The sequence below is a fragment of the Miscanthus floridulus genome, chromosome 5 (assembly GCF_019320115.1).
Source record: "Miscanthus floridulus cultivar M001 chromosome 5, ASM1932011v1, whole genome shotgun sequence".
NCBI classification, from domain to species: Eukaryota; Viridiplantae; Streptophyta; class Magnoliopsida; order Poales; family Poaceae; genus Miscanthus; species Miscanthus floridulus.
Window position 1 is genome coordinate 35,437,939 of NC_089584.1, and position 17,862 is coordinate 35,455,800.

The 17,862-nt window shown below is 45.9% G+C and overlaps 1 pseudogene; it reads right to left on the minus strand.

Annotated features, from left to right (window-relative positions):
* Positions 1 to 1,078: 1,078 nt before the first annotated feature.
* Positions 1,079 to 17,574, minus strand: LOC136454511 (protein argonaute 4A-like; annotated as a pseudogene).
* Between the last annotated feature and the right edge of the window lie 288 nt (positions 17,575 to 17,862).

A 17,862-nucleotide genomic window follows, 5' to 3' on the forward strand; every position in this document is an offset into this window, starting at 1 on the left:
CCAGCCCTGAGCCCCTGACATACTTGGCTCCTTGAGATATCTTACAATTTTGCTAGGAGGTTTGCTTTGAGTCTTCACGAATTCTTATTCATGCATATAGGTGACATCTCGATCCTTTCTAGATTTTTTCACTTCTCCACTTATCTATATGAGATTTCCTAAGATCCTTTATATTACAAGATGGAGAGACATTAGTTTATATTGTAATTTCAATAACTTCGTTTATGTGTGATAGCTCGGTAAGATTAGTGTAACAAAAATAAGTGTATGGAATTCTCCAATAGCACATGCTTTTATTTTTCCTATATTTTATAATCATATCATTTCGCAACTTCTCTTTTTTCACTGATTCTTTTTTGAACGCAATTTTTTTGGTGATTCATGTGGTAGTTTTTAGGGTTTGAGAGTGAAAGATATGACCTTGTCCAACTTTCCTTATAATAGTACACTAATCTTTTGTTTAGGTATTCTTTTTAACATATGGAAATCATCAAATCAAACTATGTTTTTGCTAATTCTCAATTGAGTTTACTATTTATACTAATTATAATTTATATGTTCGTTTTATTTAGGTGTTTTCTCTTCTTATTCATTTGGAGATCAAATTGCCAACTTTCATAGTTTTTTTATTTGGATTTTCCATTTACTTTCTTTACATAGACTCTTTATCTACACATTTTTGCTTTCCAATTCTTGTTGAGATCAAATTAATTTCTTTATGAATTTATTATTTGAATTTACTATTTATCCAAGTATTATTAGGCATGGACTTTTTTAGTTTAAAATCTTGTCTCTTTGCACGTCAACAAATCCAACAGTATATTTTTTATTTTTTTCTGATGAATTTTGTAATTGTATATCCTCTTAGTGAACGTGGTCATTTTAACACTACTGTAATCTGCAATAACATAATAATAGATAGATAGATAAATAGATGGGGTAGAAATATAGTAGTAGCAGCTAGGTCCAAAGGCAAAAGCACATTCGGAGCAGGTTCAGCTGTTCGGACATGCAAGCATGTGTCCCAGTCCAAGAAGCACCCCGAATCATCAACATTGGCCCCACTGCGCTGCTTAACTCAGCAGAAGAACATGGAAGACTTGACATTCTCATGCAGCCGTGGCAGCTCCGGAAAAGGCGGCGCTTGGCCGCCACTGGCCGACGACGCCGTCTCTGATGCGTCATCGAACCTGACGAACTGCCGCACCTGCTTAGCCGCGAGGTGCGCGTAGTAGACCGGAGCAACTGCACGAGCAAAACATTGGCTCTGATCAGTAAAGCAATGAACCTGAAACTGCAAATCGCGAGGGCAAGCAAGTAGCTTCGGCATACCGACTGATATGGCTGAGGTGCTCCTCTGGTACCTGGAAATGTTGCAGCATTTGCAAAATGCAAGTGAGATCACATCATAGGAAATAGGAATGCAATATCTTCTTCTTTTTCTGCTGAGTACATGCAATGTCAGTGAGCATACACATAGGAGAGGCAGTGGACGAGCTCCTGCAGAGCATCGGGAGAGAAGCCGATCTCATCGTGCAGCACTTGGTAATGCGCTGGCCTTGTTGTCCCCTGGAAATAACGACACAAGCACATCGGCTGGATTAGGAGGGGAGTCGCTGGGTTGGGGGCTTAGGTTCTTGGGGACACCCATTTAAACCATCATCAATTGCACCAAACAATGAAGCGGCTACCATGAAGCATGGTGAAGCAAATCATAAGCCACAAGTGCATAGAGATTAGAGACCACACTTGCAATCCTGCCGGCATGAGCACACATGTAGAAATCATAGTATCTGGGGTGGCAGATTCCTGTGTCCACAACAGTACCTGCACAGAGACTTCAGGATGAGGACATAATTTTTTAGGATACCAAGCCAAATTAAGTAAAACATCTAGGTTACCAGCAGGGACATTAGCCGTATCATTGCCATCTCTGAAAAACCTTGTGTGATGGTTTTTCTGCGCAACAATCACTGTGAACTTGGGGAGCCAGGTATTATCATTCTTATTCTTTTTAATAAACTTGCATGCCTACATCAGAGGAAAAATATTTATGTATTAACAAACAGATGAAGTCGACGTTGCAGATGAACAAATCACGGGAGGGCATGTTTTTACCTCAATGATCTGAGCCAGCTCAATATTCACTAACTCCATCCCTGAAATAAAACGATAATAAATTCCTTCCACAAATAAAATCACGAAACAGCATGACACTGTCTTCATTTCCATTACTGGATGGAAGATGCACTTCTACTGCTAAGATTGCACAATTCAATATCACTTTCAGATGGGTTACGAACCTGAAAATGATGATTTGTTCTGGTTTTCGCTTACCAGAGCTAAGGTAGAAATCAAATAATAACTCCCTGAAGCAAGTGCAAGTCCCAAGGAGCAACTCATGAGGAAATATTATAGTCATGGTAGACATACCCAAAATAACTTTTTTTTAACAAAAATCACCTTATGAGGCCACGGTCTTCTTTTCCCTGAGGCTTGAACAGGGAATCAATCATCTCCACCCTGGGTGATTGAGTGCACACGGAAGCTCTGTATCTGGAGATGCAAGGCCAACCCAAGGAACTAACAACCTTATCGGCACAGAAGTACAAGGTTCCACGTCAATAAATGATTGGTTATAAGATGACAGTGGGCTTCATACTGTGCTGCATCTAGAAAACAGAAACAGTGCAAAAAAAAAGGCATAAATCCATTACATACCGCAGCAATGGATGGTACATTCGACCGTGGTGCACCATGTGAAACATCCATACCAAAGATAATGGTTGGAACCCTCGACACGGAATGGCTTGGTTTCTTTCAATTTCCAAAAGTGAATTCAACCCACCAAGCTGATGAGGAAAAAATAAGACAGCAACAAAATACATTCAAATTGGCAGTAACAAAAACGCAAAACATGATGAATGAGGTTTTTATAAATGGGAATGCTCCGCAAACCTTGGCATTTATCTTCAGCAGCACATTTGTGAGGTACTGATCATCGAGTTTTTTAGGCGCCAAACATTGCGTCACAACACCATATTCCACAAGGCATTTTCGCTTCCATGGCCCTGGTAAGATTCACAACAGTTTGGGTTTACATAGGGCGTAATAATCTTATCCTGCAAGGGAGACATTGACAAGCTAGTACACTCAAATATAAGAAAGCTAGTATAACAACCATAAATGTCACTGTTCTTATCTGGAAGAACACACAACAGGAAAGTTGGGGGTTCACAAAGCTTCTTTTCAATCTTCTTTCCAATCTGCTCTAACATATCATCAACTCTACTGGCCGCAGATGCATTCCTTTGAAGCCTCTCCTCAAATATAGATTGAGGAGATGAAATTATCTGCAAATCAACCTGGATGAATACGGAGAATTTAAGAGTTGTACAATATCAGGTAGAAACATAGACCTACAATGCCCTTGTTGCCACCACAGTTAATGAGCCTCTGAACAAGATCCTGAAGATCCCGAAGATTCCACTTTGTCGTAAAATTAACAACAGCCCATGTGTCCACTCCCTTGGCCTCAATGAGCTTCTGAATGGCACAATATAGGCATTGTTGTTAGCACAACAGCAAACAAGATTAATGCGATATTGTAAGGACTACAATCAGAAGAGACCCTTACCCTGTTCATGAAGTTCCACCTCCCATCACGTGCAATAAGATCTTGACCATCCCCAGCTTTTAGCTGCACATGACAACCATAACCAGGTGTGCAACATTTGCTCATCAGCACACCTAAGAGCCTGGAAAAAAGAAAGGGGAACTAGTAAAGTTCTGGCCAACCTTTGGTGCCTGAAGGACTCTACCATCAACTTGAGCAAACTCTGGAGCTATTGAAATGCCACACTTCTTCAGCATATCATCCGAATTATAGTTACTGCATTGCAGTGCCTGGTAATGATGGTAGAAGTCGAAATGTTAATCAAACGGCTATGGCAGTGAGCTATTTAATTAAATGTCCATGGATGAACTTACACCAGACAAATCTGACTTCCTTTCTCTAGGGTTCTTCCGCGAACTTTGGACCAGCGAGGACCGCTGTAGTGTAGTCAGAGCCTTTGTGTACCTTTGCAGTGACACTAGATGGCAAAGCTGATAATTGTAGACAGATTCTAGTGTTATGCGCAAACAAAACAAGAACGACTTACCTGGACTGCAATGGCACAATTTTTTTAATGAAACAAAATTGACAGACCTCTAACGGTAGATATGTGGGACGCTTGGGCTTCCCAACATCCAAGCAGGGAAAATTAGCAGAATCCTGCAGTCTTATATCCCAATGCTTCAAGTAGTAATCATTGAAGGACCGGAAATGACGACCAGAGGGGGGTTGAATGGGAGCCGTAAAAATTCTTTCGAAATATTTAGGCGACTATCCCAACTTCACCGCCAAACGCACAAACAAAACACCGTGATGTCTACGACCCAAACAATGGGTAGATGTTCTCCGTGATGTCCACGACCCAAACAATGGGTAGATATTCCCTAGGAACGCAGCGGGACACCACGAAGTCGATGTAATGAACGGAAATCAAATCGGAGCTCAAGTGCGCAAACTGCGGACGAAACAAAAATTCTAGACCGATAATTCCCTTCAAATCGGCAATTCGTCCAGCAATGCGTTCATGACAGGAACAGAAACACGAAATACAGAACACAGCTAGGGAACGCTCACGGCTACGTCTGCCTGAAATCGGCTGCTGCTGTTGAACGAAAGCAAATTATCTCACAACCGTGAAAACCAAATCAAATAGCAAGTAGTATTTTAATACTCCAATGATTAGTCAATAAATGCTTTGGTATTCTCACGGATGGAAGATGCAAACTTCTGATCAATCAAAATCCATATATCAAAAGCATTGCTGCACTTGCTGGACAAACGCAAACTGCGAGTTGCTCTGCTGAGCAAATTGCTTCTGCTGCTACTGAAACCCACCCGCTAGTGCCACCACACAACAAGCAGCGAAGCTACAAGGCACGAATGAAACAGAGGCACCGGCGGGGTCTGCACCGCGTCGAAGCAAAGCAGAAAAAGTAACGCACTGATCGAAGAACCTGGGCAGCCTGGGCACGGGCGAGCGTCCACACGACGCTGGGAGCGCACGGCTCCTGTTGCGCTTGGCCAAATTGCCGCTTGGGCGAGCTGTGCACAGGATGGGATCGAGTGGCACCTGGGTACGCACGGTGTTGGTGCTCCCGTGCTGCTGGGCTGCAGTTGCCGCAAGGATCACGAGCAAGGAGGCCTCGCAGACAGCGCTACACCTTTAGCGCTTCTGCTGGATTCCACAAGAGCACACCCCTCGACCATGACGAACAGGGAAAAGCTGAGAGCACGAACAGAGAAAAGGGATGCCCAAGGAAAATCGAGAAGAACTTGACCAAATCAAAACGAATGGTTCCCAAACTTTGCACAGGTGAAATTGAACCAGCTACGAACAAATCCCCAAAGAATCATCGCTTGAGACCAAACCAAACTCCGGGAATATCAGATCGCGGCCATGAACGTAAATGAAGAAAAATAGCACAACATGAACACGAAAAATCACAGTCAAAATAGATGAATCCCAGAGGGCACGAGGAGGATTCGGGCCTCCATTCCCAAACTAAAACCAAGCAAAAACCACCCACGAATTTCTCAGCTCTTGGACCTCTCTCAAGAGCAAGAAACCCTAAGTCTAAAAGGAGAAAAAGAAAATGAAAGAGAGGTAGGGGAGATGGGGGCTTCCTCGTCCTATTTAACAGGGCTATTACACATTTTCAGTTTTGCCCCTGGATACAAATGAGTTGAACCACTAAGCCCAAGGATGTTGTTGTCCAACCCGGTGTAATCTTGATCCGACGGCCACCGCGCCTTCTCACCGGTAGCTTCGCCTCGACGCGAACTCCCCGATGCCGCCACGTGCCGTCCGTCCCTCCTCGGAACCTCCGCCCGGGTTTTGAGGCCCAAACCCGTAAACCATCCGTGGGTAGCGTACTCCATACGCATCCCCCGCCATCCGACGCGTGTCACCGTCGTCCTCGACCGGCCGGCCCGCCAAGTCCTCCTGAGCCTCACTCGACTCACGCGTCCGCCGTCTTGACCCGGTCAACACCATCACTCCATGTCTTCTTGCACTTGTCGATATCCCAAGTGTCAGCCACCATGGCTAGTCACCCGGCCTCTGGGTCCCTCGGTCCAAGCCTCACGTCCGTCCTTCACCGCTCCTGGTCTGTCGGCACGGCACGTCCTCTTTGACCTTCACCTCGCCGTCGACCACCGCATCCGAGCTCCACACCTGCACAACACAAGCCAAAAGACATGTCGCACACATAGCTTTCGCCATAGTAGGGTTAGTCACCACTCAACCCACTTCGTGGATCACATTAACAATCACTCATCACAAAACAAACACACAAGGGTACTTGTCAACCTTGTGTTCGCAATCTCCCCCTTGATGAGTGCATTGTCAACACCAATACACGAACAGCTTGAGCAAAAGAAAAAGAAGAAGAAGAGAAAAGAAAGAACTCACCCAAATGACCAAAAGCCAAGAACCGGGTCATTTGAAAATGAGCAAAACTTGGTCCCCAAAGACATGGGCAACGGCTCGATGCAACCAAGTAAAACAAAACTAGCCCTCAAGAAGAGGCAACGAGCTCAACACCACTAGCAAAGCTCGAAAAGCTGAAAACCTGCTAGACCCTCCAGAAAAGGCAAAGGCTCAACACATCTAGCAAAACACCTCAAATGCAACTCCCCCTGAACAAGTGCGATCTCTCTCAAATAAATGCATATCTCTCAATCTTTAGGTGGAATTGGAAGTTTCTTCCCCTTTTCTGAATATTTCTCCCCTTGTGTCCCCTTGTGACATTGTGAGTGTGGAAACTTCTCCCCCTTGTTGACACATGCACTTATCAAGCTAGAGCCCAAGAATTGCAACTCCCCCTTAAAACAAGCTATGAATGCAGAAATGCACGAATACAGAAGCTTCAAGATTATAGCAAGTAGATTGAAAGAATGCTCTAGTGGATGCTGTCATGTATATATAGCAACACATACAAGTGCTAGCAAATGCTCAAGGTGACCAAATGAGATGAAATATGGCATTTAAACAAGTTTGAGCAATTTTAAAAGAGGGTTCACCACCAAAGGAGCACATAGCAAAAATAGATAGGAGATCGACCTTGTGCTACACATGTATGCAAAGTGAACTACCCCAAACAAAGTTCACACATCATGTCAAGAGACAAATTGGTGGTTTGATCAAATTTGAGACACCAATTGAAAGTTATCGGAGTTATGCAACGTATTACCAAAGTTTGTCAGACAAGTGTGTGCGGGAGGTTATCTGTGCCATCAAGACCTGACTTAGTGACCATGTCAAGCCTATGCCAAAGGCAATCAGAAGCTTAAGACAATGATCTCGGTATCCATTACAGAGCTCAAGTTCACCAATAAGTGCAATTTGGAGCTGTCTCGATACTCTGACATAGGATAGTACAGACCCATCCCGATCTTTTCAAATCACTGAGTTTGATTTTCAAGTTTTAGCACAAATTCAAGTTTCTCAAGCAAGTGTGTAACTCAAAGTATGAGCCGTAGCAACTAAGCATATACATGAAGCAAGAAAAAGATCTCGACACATTCTACACATGCTAGTGCCACAAGTAGTGGTGAACACATTTCATGTTTCAACAAGTTTTAATCAAGTTCACAGTTTGGAAAACAAGCTTAGCTCATAACATGCATCAATTGATCAAAAGGAGCCTAAGCCAAAAGCACATCATGTATATCCATAACATCCCCAACAAGAGCATAGTGTCAATCTAGCTACTATAAGGATGAAGCTCAGGATGCAATATGATACATGATGATATGATATGCAAGTATGATATAAAAACAAGGCTAAACTTCAAAGAAAAGCAAAACTAGAATACAACAACCAAAGTTTCCCTCCTCTAAAAAGGGAAACAAACTCCAAGCTCCCCTCACAAGCGAGCAAACTGGGCTTGGTCAAGTGGTTTGGTGAAGATATCTGCGAGCTGGTTTTGGGTATCAATGTGGTGCAGATCGATATCACCTTTCTCATAGTGGTCACGCAAGAAGTGAAAGCGAACTTCTATGTGCTTTGTCTTTGAGTGAAGGACTAGGTTTTTGGCTACACTTATGGCACTGGTGCTATCACAAAACAAAGGCACTCACCTAAACTCTAACCCAAAGTCTCTCAGAGTAGCTATCATCCAAAGCAACTAGGAACAACAAGCAGTAGCAGCAACATACTTAGCTTCTGTGGTGGATTGGGCGACGCTAGACTGCTTGCGAGAAGACCAAGACACAAGAGAAGATCCAAGAAACTGACAAGTCCCCGAAGTGGACTTCCTCTCAACACGACAACCAACATAATCCGCATCAGAATACCCGCAAAGAGAAAGAGAGGAGGAGGCTGAAAACCAAAGACCAAACTCGGGTGTGAAACGAAGGTACCTAAGGATCTGCTTGATGGCTTGACGATGAGACGTGTGCGGCGAAGACTGAAAGTACGCACACAAGCAGACTGCGAACTAGATGTCCGGTCTCGTCGCCGTTAGGTACAGCAAGGATCCGATCATGCTTCGGTATTCCTTCTAGTCCACGGCTTCTCCCTCCTTGTCCTCATCTAGGGCCATCGTGGTTGACATGGGCGTCGAAAGAGGCTTGGCCTCACCCATATCAAATTTCTTGAGCATGTCCTTGGTGTACTTGCCTTGGTGCATGAACATCCCCTCACGAGTTTGCTTGATTTGCAGCCCAAGGAAGAAAGTCAATTTGCCCATCATGCTCATCTCAAATTCCCTGCTCATAGTGTCTGAAAACTTGGCAACAAGAGCATGAGAAGAGCCACCAAAGATTATATCATCCACGTATATCTAAACCAAAAGGATGTCTATGCCTTGCTTGAGGAGGAACAAAGTCTTATCTACGGAACCCATCCTAAAACCCTTATCAAGCAAGAAAGCTTTTAAACGTTCATACCAGGCTCTCGGGGCTTGTTTCAAACCATACAAGGCTTTGTGGAGTTTAAAAACATAGTTGGGGTACTTTGGATTTTCAAAGCCAGGGGGTTGCCTCACATAAACCTCTTCCTCTATGTACCCATTCAAGAAGGCACTCTTTACATCCATCTGATATAGCTTGAACCCTTTCGAAGCTACAAATGCTAAAAGAATCCTAATGGCTTCTAGACGGGCAACAGGAGCAAAGGTTTCTTCATAGTCTATTCCCTCTTTTTGGCAAAAACCCTGAGCCACTAATCTCGCCTTGTTTCTCACCACCACCCCATCCTCACTCTGCTTGTTCTTGTAAACCCACTTTGTACCTATGGGGTGGCACTTTGGTGGAGGTGGAACTAAAACCCACACTTGGTTCCGCTCAAAGTTCTCTAACTCCTCGTGCATAGCATTAACCCAATCGGCATTAGATAGTGCATGTCCAATATCTCGAGGCTCAAAAGAAGCTACAGAAGCAGAATGAGCGAAATGGGAAATATGATAAGACTTGGAACGCGTTACCCTTTCGTCGATGTCGCCGATCATGGTCTGAGGAGGATGGCATCGCTGGATATGTCGAGGTGCACCCAAAGACGAAGTCGCCTCCCCCTCATCCACAGCTAGGGCCTCCTCAGTCGATCGAGGAAGCGGCTTGCACGGACCCCATGAAGTAGAGGTGGAGGGCTCGGGGCCATGAGCCGAAGTGGTCGAAGCTGGCTTGATCGGGGCAGCTGGTTGAGATGGCTTGGGATCATCCCAATCGACGTCATCATCATCCTCAACAAAAATGCTGTCACCCATCTCTTCATCACCTGCACGTTCAAAGACAGAAATAGAAGAGGGCATGGTTTTGTCGAAGGTGACTTCACAAGTCTCTACGACACGGTTAGTCTCAAGATTAAGCACACGGTACGCATGTGAATGAGAAGCGTAACCGAGAAATATACCGTCCAAAGATCTAGATTCAAACTTGTCAAGATTACCTTGCTTAAGAATGAAGCACCTGCAACCGAAGACTCGAAAATGACTCACCTTGGGTGGACACCCAAACCGCAACTCGTAGGATGTCTTCTTCAAGAAAGCACGAAGAAAAATGCGGCTTGAAACATGGCAAGCGGTGTTGATGGCTTCGGCCCAGTAACGCCTAGGAGTCCTATGCTCATCGAGCATCGTCCTGGCCATTTCAACCAAAGTCCAATTTTTGCGCTCAACAACACCATTCTGCTGAGGGACATAGGGTGAAGAAAACTGATGTTCAAGACCCAACGAAGCACAGAAGGTGTCAAACTGTGAGTTTTTGAACTCAGTGCCATTGTCACTGTGGACAGCTCGTATGGCATTCTTTAGTAACTTAGTTTGCAACCTCAAGATCAAGTCATGAGCATGAGAAAACGCTTCGTCCTTGCCCTCCATGAAAAACACCCAAGAATAGCGAGAAAAATCATCCACGATCACAAGAACGTACCACTTCCCTCCCTCTGACCGAACCCGAGCCGGACCAACAGTGTCCATATGGAGTAGCTCACCGGGTCTCGTGGTCATGACCTGAGTCACTGGAGGATGGGAAGCAGCCACCATCTTCCCATGGCGATAGGGATGGCATACCAGGTCCTTCTCAAACTTAAGTTTGGGCAATCCTCGGATCATGTCAAGAGAACTCAACCTCACTAGGAGATCGAAGCTCAAGTGACCAAGTCTCCTATGCCACTTCCACAAATTAGAAGAAGATCCAGCAACCAAACAGCGAGAAGAACCGAAAGACTGAGAGAAATCAGCTCTGAAAACTCGGCCAAAAGGAATGCTTTGACAAACTAGATGTCCGTGAGAATCGAGCACACGAGAAAGTCTAGTCTTAAAGCGCACCTCAAACCCACCTTGAAGGAGTTGCGAAACAGAGAGCAAATTGAAATGCAGGCTTGAAACCAAAACAACGTCCTTCAAGATAAAAGACTCGTTGACACGAATGGTCCCACAAGACAGAACCTTACCTTTGCTATTGTCCCCAAATGTGATGTACTCCTTGTATTGCATAGGGTCGAGGCTGGAGAACCATTGGGAACTTCCGGTCATGTGGCGCGAACAGCCAGAATCAACAAGCCACGTGTTCTCCAGGCCTCCGCTCTGCATCAATAGAAAGACAGGGGGTGAGCAAATGGCACAACACTGGGGTTAGTGAAATGAGGAGAATACCAGTGTTGAGTCATTTGCCCTAGAAAAGTGTTAGGAAAAACACTATACATGCCATGTCCCATTGGAGAGAAGCGATCACCACATGGGGGAAACGTGGTCCGCTAGGAGTGTGGGACTGAAAGCCACTGTCGCGAGGTCCAGAGTCATATAGATCATGACTTGGGCCACGCCAGGCACGACCACCACGTGGTCTCGCCACCTGAGGCCTAGCACCTTGAGGCATTGCACCTCTAGGCCTAACACTGCGCCTCTGAACAGGCGGTACATGTATGCCATGGGGAGGATGGTACATGTTCCGGTTGTCCAACTCGTACTCATGCCGCTCATCTCTCTTCCTCCTAAAGCAAAATTTAGCCAAATGACCATCTCTATGGCAATAGTCACATTGGTACCTCACCTCTCTCTTGGGTGGTGGTTGACTCACTCTCTTGTGGGTGTGGTTCACTCTCTGAGGCTTTTTGGCTTTAGGAAGGGGTGCACTAGAGATGTTGGGTAGAGTATCAAGTGAGTTCCGAAAGTGGTTCGGTTTGGGAACCCAAACTTGCTTGGATGGTGGAGCTTTTGGTGGTTCTTCAAACACGCCATCTTTGATCATAGGCTTGGTAGGCTCTGGTGGAGGGATCTTGATCAATTGGGGAGTGTTGGTGGGTTTCTCACTTGGGTTCAAACCACTATGTTCACCAACCTTGCCATAGACATGCTCACCCTTCCCTCCTATAGCAAAGCCTACTCCCGATGAGTCAGTTCCTCGCCTGAACTGGCTCACCATCATGCCCAACTAGGGCTCACTGCATGACATCCAGCTCAAGATGGACCGAAGTTGTGTGTTTTCTTCCTCGGTTCCCATCTTGTCGTGCCTGCAGGACTCAAGCTCCAACACCAAAGCTTCACATCGAACACATGTAGTGGTGGTGCTATCTGAGTTGGCCTTCTCAAGCTCAGCAAGTTTGGCAACCTTCTCTGCCAACTCAGATTGCAAGCCTGAGCAGGACTTGCACGCACCGAGCAACCCAGAACGAGACTTCAGCTCATCACATTCATCAAGCAAAATAGCATACTTGGATTGCAAGTCAGAGAGGTTAGACATGTGTATAGCGCACTCATCGCACTCCTCCTCCTCTGACACCACTACACCACTCTTGGCAAGCTCCAACTCCTTCAAAGCAACCTCTAGCTGGTCCTTAAACTCTTTTCTCTCGCGGGCAACATGCTTAAGCAACTTATCTTGACTCATCAATGTATCATTCATAGTATCAAGCTCAAGCATAAGTGAGTCAAGTGTGGGTGGTACCTCGTTTTCATCATCGTCGACATCGACGTCCTTTTTGAGCTTTGCTCCACCATCAACCGCCATAGTGCAAAACCCACCACGGTTTGCACCGGCGATAAAGCAGAGACCGTTGAGCTTGTCCTCGCGCTTCTTCTCGGACTCATCGTCGGTCGAGGGAGAAGAAGAGTGATCATCGTCGGAGTCATCATCGAGGTCGCTGAGGGAGGTGAGGAAGGCACGTTCTTGAGCTTTGGCCTTCCTGCGGTATGCCTTCTTGATCGCCTCCTTGTCGAAGCCGCCCTTGGCCTTGTGCTTGCCGGAGGTGTAGTCGCGCTTATCCTTGCACTTGCTGGAGTCATACTTGTTGGTGAAGGGCTTCTTCTTGGGACAGTGCGCGACAAAGTGGTCTGGATCTCTACATCCATAGCATCCCTCCTTCGTGCCACCACTGCGTCGGCGGTTCAAACGGTTGTTGTGAAACCGAGAGAACAGACTAATGACGAGTGCCAACTCATCATCCCCAAGAGACTCCAGCTGCTCCTCTGTGACTGACATCAAGCATGACAAAGAGAAGGAAGCTTGTGAAGGGTTAGTCAATGAACTTGAACCACTACCTGAGACCAAAGCCATGGTTGGTGCAGAAGGATTCTTGAGCTTGGCTTGGGTTTGGTAGTCGATCTCTGTGGACTTGAGCTTGCTGAAAAGCTCGTCGATGGTGAGGGTGTCGTAGTTGGCTGACTCGATGATCGCTGACACCTTCACATCCCATACCTTTCGATCAAGGGCATAGAGAAGCTTGAGCGCCCTCTCATGATCACTATAAGGTAGGTTGGCCTTGTTCGCTTTCATTTTGTTGACGATAGTCTGAAAGCGGGAAAACATGGCATCGATGGACTCGCCATCAAGCTGAGAGAAATTCTCGTACTCACGCTTGTACGTCTCATAGAGTCTGGTCTTGACTTGTGTGGTCCCCTCGTGATAGCTCTGAAGCCTCACCCAGATCTCTTGAGCTGTAGTACAATCGGAGACACGCTCGAACTCAGAAAGCGAAAGACTCGAGAAAAGCACACTGCGAGCTTTGTTATTTGCGTTGTGCCGATCCTTGTGATCCTGGGTGGTACGGGCCGCAACAGGGAGCACAACGTAAGTAGCATCCTCGCAAATTTCCCTGACGAGCCAATCAATCCCCTAGAGATGCGCAGACATGCGGATCTTCCAATAAGGATAGTTGGACCCATCAAAGTGCGGTGGTTTGCCGGAACCATGCTCCATGTCGCCTTCGTGGATCACGGACCGATTAAGGTGGAATGATCCTTAACCGGCTCTAATACCAATTGAAGGACCGGAAATGGCGACCAGAGGGGGGGTGAATGCGAGCCGTAAAAATTCTTTCAAAATATTTAGGCGACTATCCCAACTTCACCGCCAAACGCACAAACAAAACACCGTGATGTCTACGACCCAAACAATGGGTAGATGTTCTCCGTGATGTCCACGACCCAAACAATGGGTAGATATTCCCTAGGAACGCAGCGGGACACCATGAAGTCGATGTAATGAACGGAAATCAAATCGGAGCTCAAGTGCGCAAACTGCGGACGAAACAAAAATTCTAGACCGATAATTCCCTTCAAATCGGCAATTCGTCCAGCAATGCGTTCATGACAGGAACAGAAACACGAAATACAGAACACAGCTAGGGAATGCTCACGGCTGCACCTGCCTGAAATCGGCTGCTGCTGTTGAACGAAAGCAAATTATCTCACAACCGTGAAAACCAAATCAAATAGCAAGTAGTATTTTAATACTCCAATGATTAGTCAATAAATGCTTTGGTATTCTCACGGATGGAAGATGCAAACTTCTGATCAATCAAAATCCATATATCAAAAGCATTGCTGCACTTGCTGGACAAACGCAAACTGCGAGTTGCTCTGCTGAGCAAATTGCTTCTGCTGCTACTGAAACCCACCCGCTAGTGCCACCACACAACAAGCAGCGAAGCTACAAGGCACAAATGAAACAGAGGCACCGGCGGGGTCTGCACCGCGCCGAAGCAAAGCAGAAAAAGTAACGCACTGATCGAAGAACCTGGGCAGCCTGGGCACGGGCGAGCGTCCACACGATGCTGGGAGCGCATGGCTCCTGTTGCGCTTGGCCAAATTGCCGCTTGGGCGAGCTGTGCACAGGATGGGATCGAGTGGCACCTGGGTACGCACGGTGTTGGTGCTCCCGTGCTGCTGGGCTGCAGTTGCCGCAAGGATCACGAACAAGGAGGCCTCGCAGACAGCGCTACACCTTTAGCGCTTCTGCTGGATTCCACAAGAGCACACCCCTCGACCATGACGAACAGAGAAAAGCTGAGAGCACGAACAGAGAAAAGGGATGCCCAAGGAAAATCGAGAAGAACTTGACCAAATCAAAACGAATGGTTCCCAAACTTTGCACAGGTGAAATTGAACCAGCTACGAACAAATCCCCAAAGAATCATCGCTTGAGACCAAACCAAACTCCGGGAATATCAGATCGCGGCCATGAACGTAAATGAAGAAAAATAGCACAACATGAACACGAAAAATCACAGTCAAAATAGATGAATCCCAGAGGGCACGAGGAGGATTCGGGCCTCCATTCCCAAACTAAAACCAAGCAAAAACCACCCACGAATTTCTCAGCTCTTGGACCTCTCTCAAGAGCAAGAAACCCTAAGTCTAAAAGGAGAAAAAGAAAATGAAAGAGAGGTAGGGGAGATGGGGGCTCCCTCGTCCTATTTAATAGGGCTATTACACATTTCCAATTTTGCCCCTAGATACAAATGAGTTGAACCGCTAAGCCCAAGGATGTTGTTGTCCAACCCGGTGTAATCTTGATCCGACAGCCACCGCGCCTTCTCACCGGTAGCTTCGCCTCGACGCGAACTCCCCGATGCCGCCACGTGCCGTCCGTCCCTCCTCGGAACCGCCGCCCGGGTTTTGAGGCCCAAACCCGTAAACCGTCCGCGGGTAGCGTACTCCATACGCATCCCCCGCCATCCGACGCGTGTCACCGTCGTCCTCGACCGGCCGGCCCGCCAAGTCCTCATGAGCCTCACTTGACTCGCGCGTCCGCCGTCTTGACCCGGTCAACACCGTCACTCCATGTCTTCTTGCACTTGTCGATATCCTAAGTGTCAGCCACCGCGGCTAGTCACTCGGCCTCTGGGTCCCTTGGTCCAAGCCTCACGTCCGTCCTTCACCGCTCCCGGTCTGTCGGCACGGCACGTCCTCCTTGACCTTCACCTCGCCGTCGACCACCGCATCTGAGCTCCACACCTGCACAACACAAGCCAAAAGACATGTCGCACACATAGCTTTCGCCATGGTAGGGTTAGTCACCACTCAACCCACTTCGTGGATCACATTGACAATCACTCATCACAAAACGAACACACAAGGATACTTGTCAACCTTGTGTTCGCAATCATAGACCGTTATTTCCACGAAATCGGATCCATTGCCGTTTCTTTGCTTCAATGGGAACCTGAATCAAGAATTAGATGTTAAACAACCTCCAGCTGGCCTTGCTGAAAAACATCAAATTCAAGAATTTAATTATCTCACTTCTGTTCATAGCAAGACTTCTCACTCAGGCTGGAAATCTTGAATTCAAAGTTCGTGTGAGTGGTTTTGATCCTCAAATTCCTCAATGCACGCTTTGCCTAAAAACAAGTCAATGATGAACAACTGAGCATTGGAGTAATCTGGTTGACTAGTCAATCTTGGGCTACCATATTATTGGGGGAAAACATGAGTTGCATCAAGGCCATGACTTACTTTGCCCCAGTCAATTCTGCGAGGGTCCTTGACATACTGGTTGGACAGTATAAAATTAATGACAGGCCCAGGTTCCACAATCATAGTCGTAGACACATCTGTACCAGTTGAAAAAAGTTGTATGCAATGTACTATCACTTTGTCGTAGACTGTTTAGCAATGATCTGATTACAAGTAATATCATTCAGCCTGTGGAAAACATACCTATGTTGAGTGAAAGTCCAGATTGAGTGGGTCGAAAGCTGGAATGATATCCTGGACATCGCACAACACCACCACCCAACTTAACGGGCTCGGAAGGGCTATGGAAGAAGGACTGTCTAACTAGAAGGCAACCCCTGGGAAGTGCAGACAAAAAGAGCAAAGATTCAGTGAAGCAAGGAGTTCATATGTAACAAAAATATTTAGCTCTTGCTATTGGTACAAACAAAAAGATTGTGACATTTAACAAACCTTTGCATCAGTTGTTAACAAAATCATTTTAAAGAATCAGTCTTAGCAAAAAGGTATCACTTACTGTTTCGCTGACTTTTGCCTAAGTATGATGTCAAGAACCTGAAGGGCTTCCTGACAATCATCAGATTCTTGACCTCTCAGGACTTTGTCAATGGCACTCAATGGAATTTCTCCCACTGATTTCAATTCCACTTTGTACGTCTTACAAGGCATGGGCCGCTTCATTCGTTTCGTGTGACTTCCTTCTGGACTTCCATTTCCTCCAGGGATCCTACTCCTAGCGGTCCTGAAACCAAGATAAGTTGTGCAACCAATGACAGATTAACTCAAGATCATAGTCAACATGAGAAAAGGTTAGTTAAGGTGGAATGATTACTTTGCAGATGAACCATCCTCCACTACTACTATGAACTCATCCTTGACATTCTGAAGGGCACACATTGTGAATAGTTTCTTTTCACCGTCGTAAGCAAAGGTCACATTTGTCAGATAGATGTCCTGCAATTTGTCGATCACTGTTCTACCTACCCCTTTCGATGTAACTGGTTCATCATCTTCATACTTCAGATTCACCTGAAAGTGGAACGATGTGTGAAATTAAGAGGGAATTTAGGGTCCAAAAAGATCAGAAGGTAGGATTATCAGAACCACACGCACATTGTACTGGTAGAAGATGACATCAGTACTGTGAACTGAGACTTTGAAGTGGTTTGTACGAAGCCGTATTTGGTTCCCTTTTGTGCCAGACCCATGAGGCCTCGAGATTGGGAGTCTCTGAGGAATTGGCGACTTGTTCAGGCCATCCTTGCTACTGCTGGACTCCATCCTAGGCCAGATTTGTCTGCAGTGAAAACACAGAAAAGTGTTCTAGTTATAGAAGTGACTGCCACTCATCTAACTCAAGGGACAGCTTCTGCATTGAACCAATTCCATCTAATTTTTTTCCACATTAGACTGAATGATAAACTTGATTAGTGCTTCCAAATATGGGAAATTTTATTAGCAGTATACAATTTTTTACTAATACAATTAAAATATAACAAGATCTTAAAAAAACAGGAATTTCTGTTGTTATAAACTACCCTGAGGTATCGAGCAGCGAGAAGAAATACA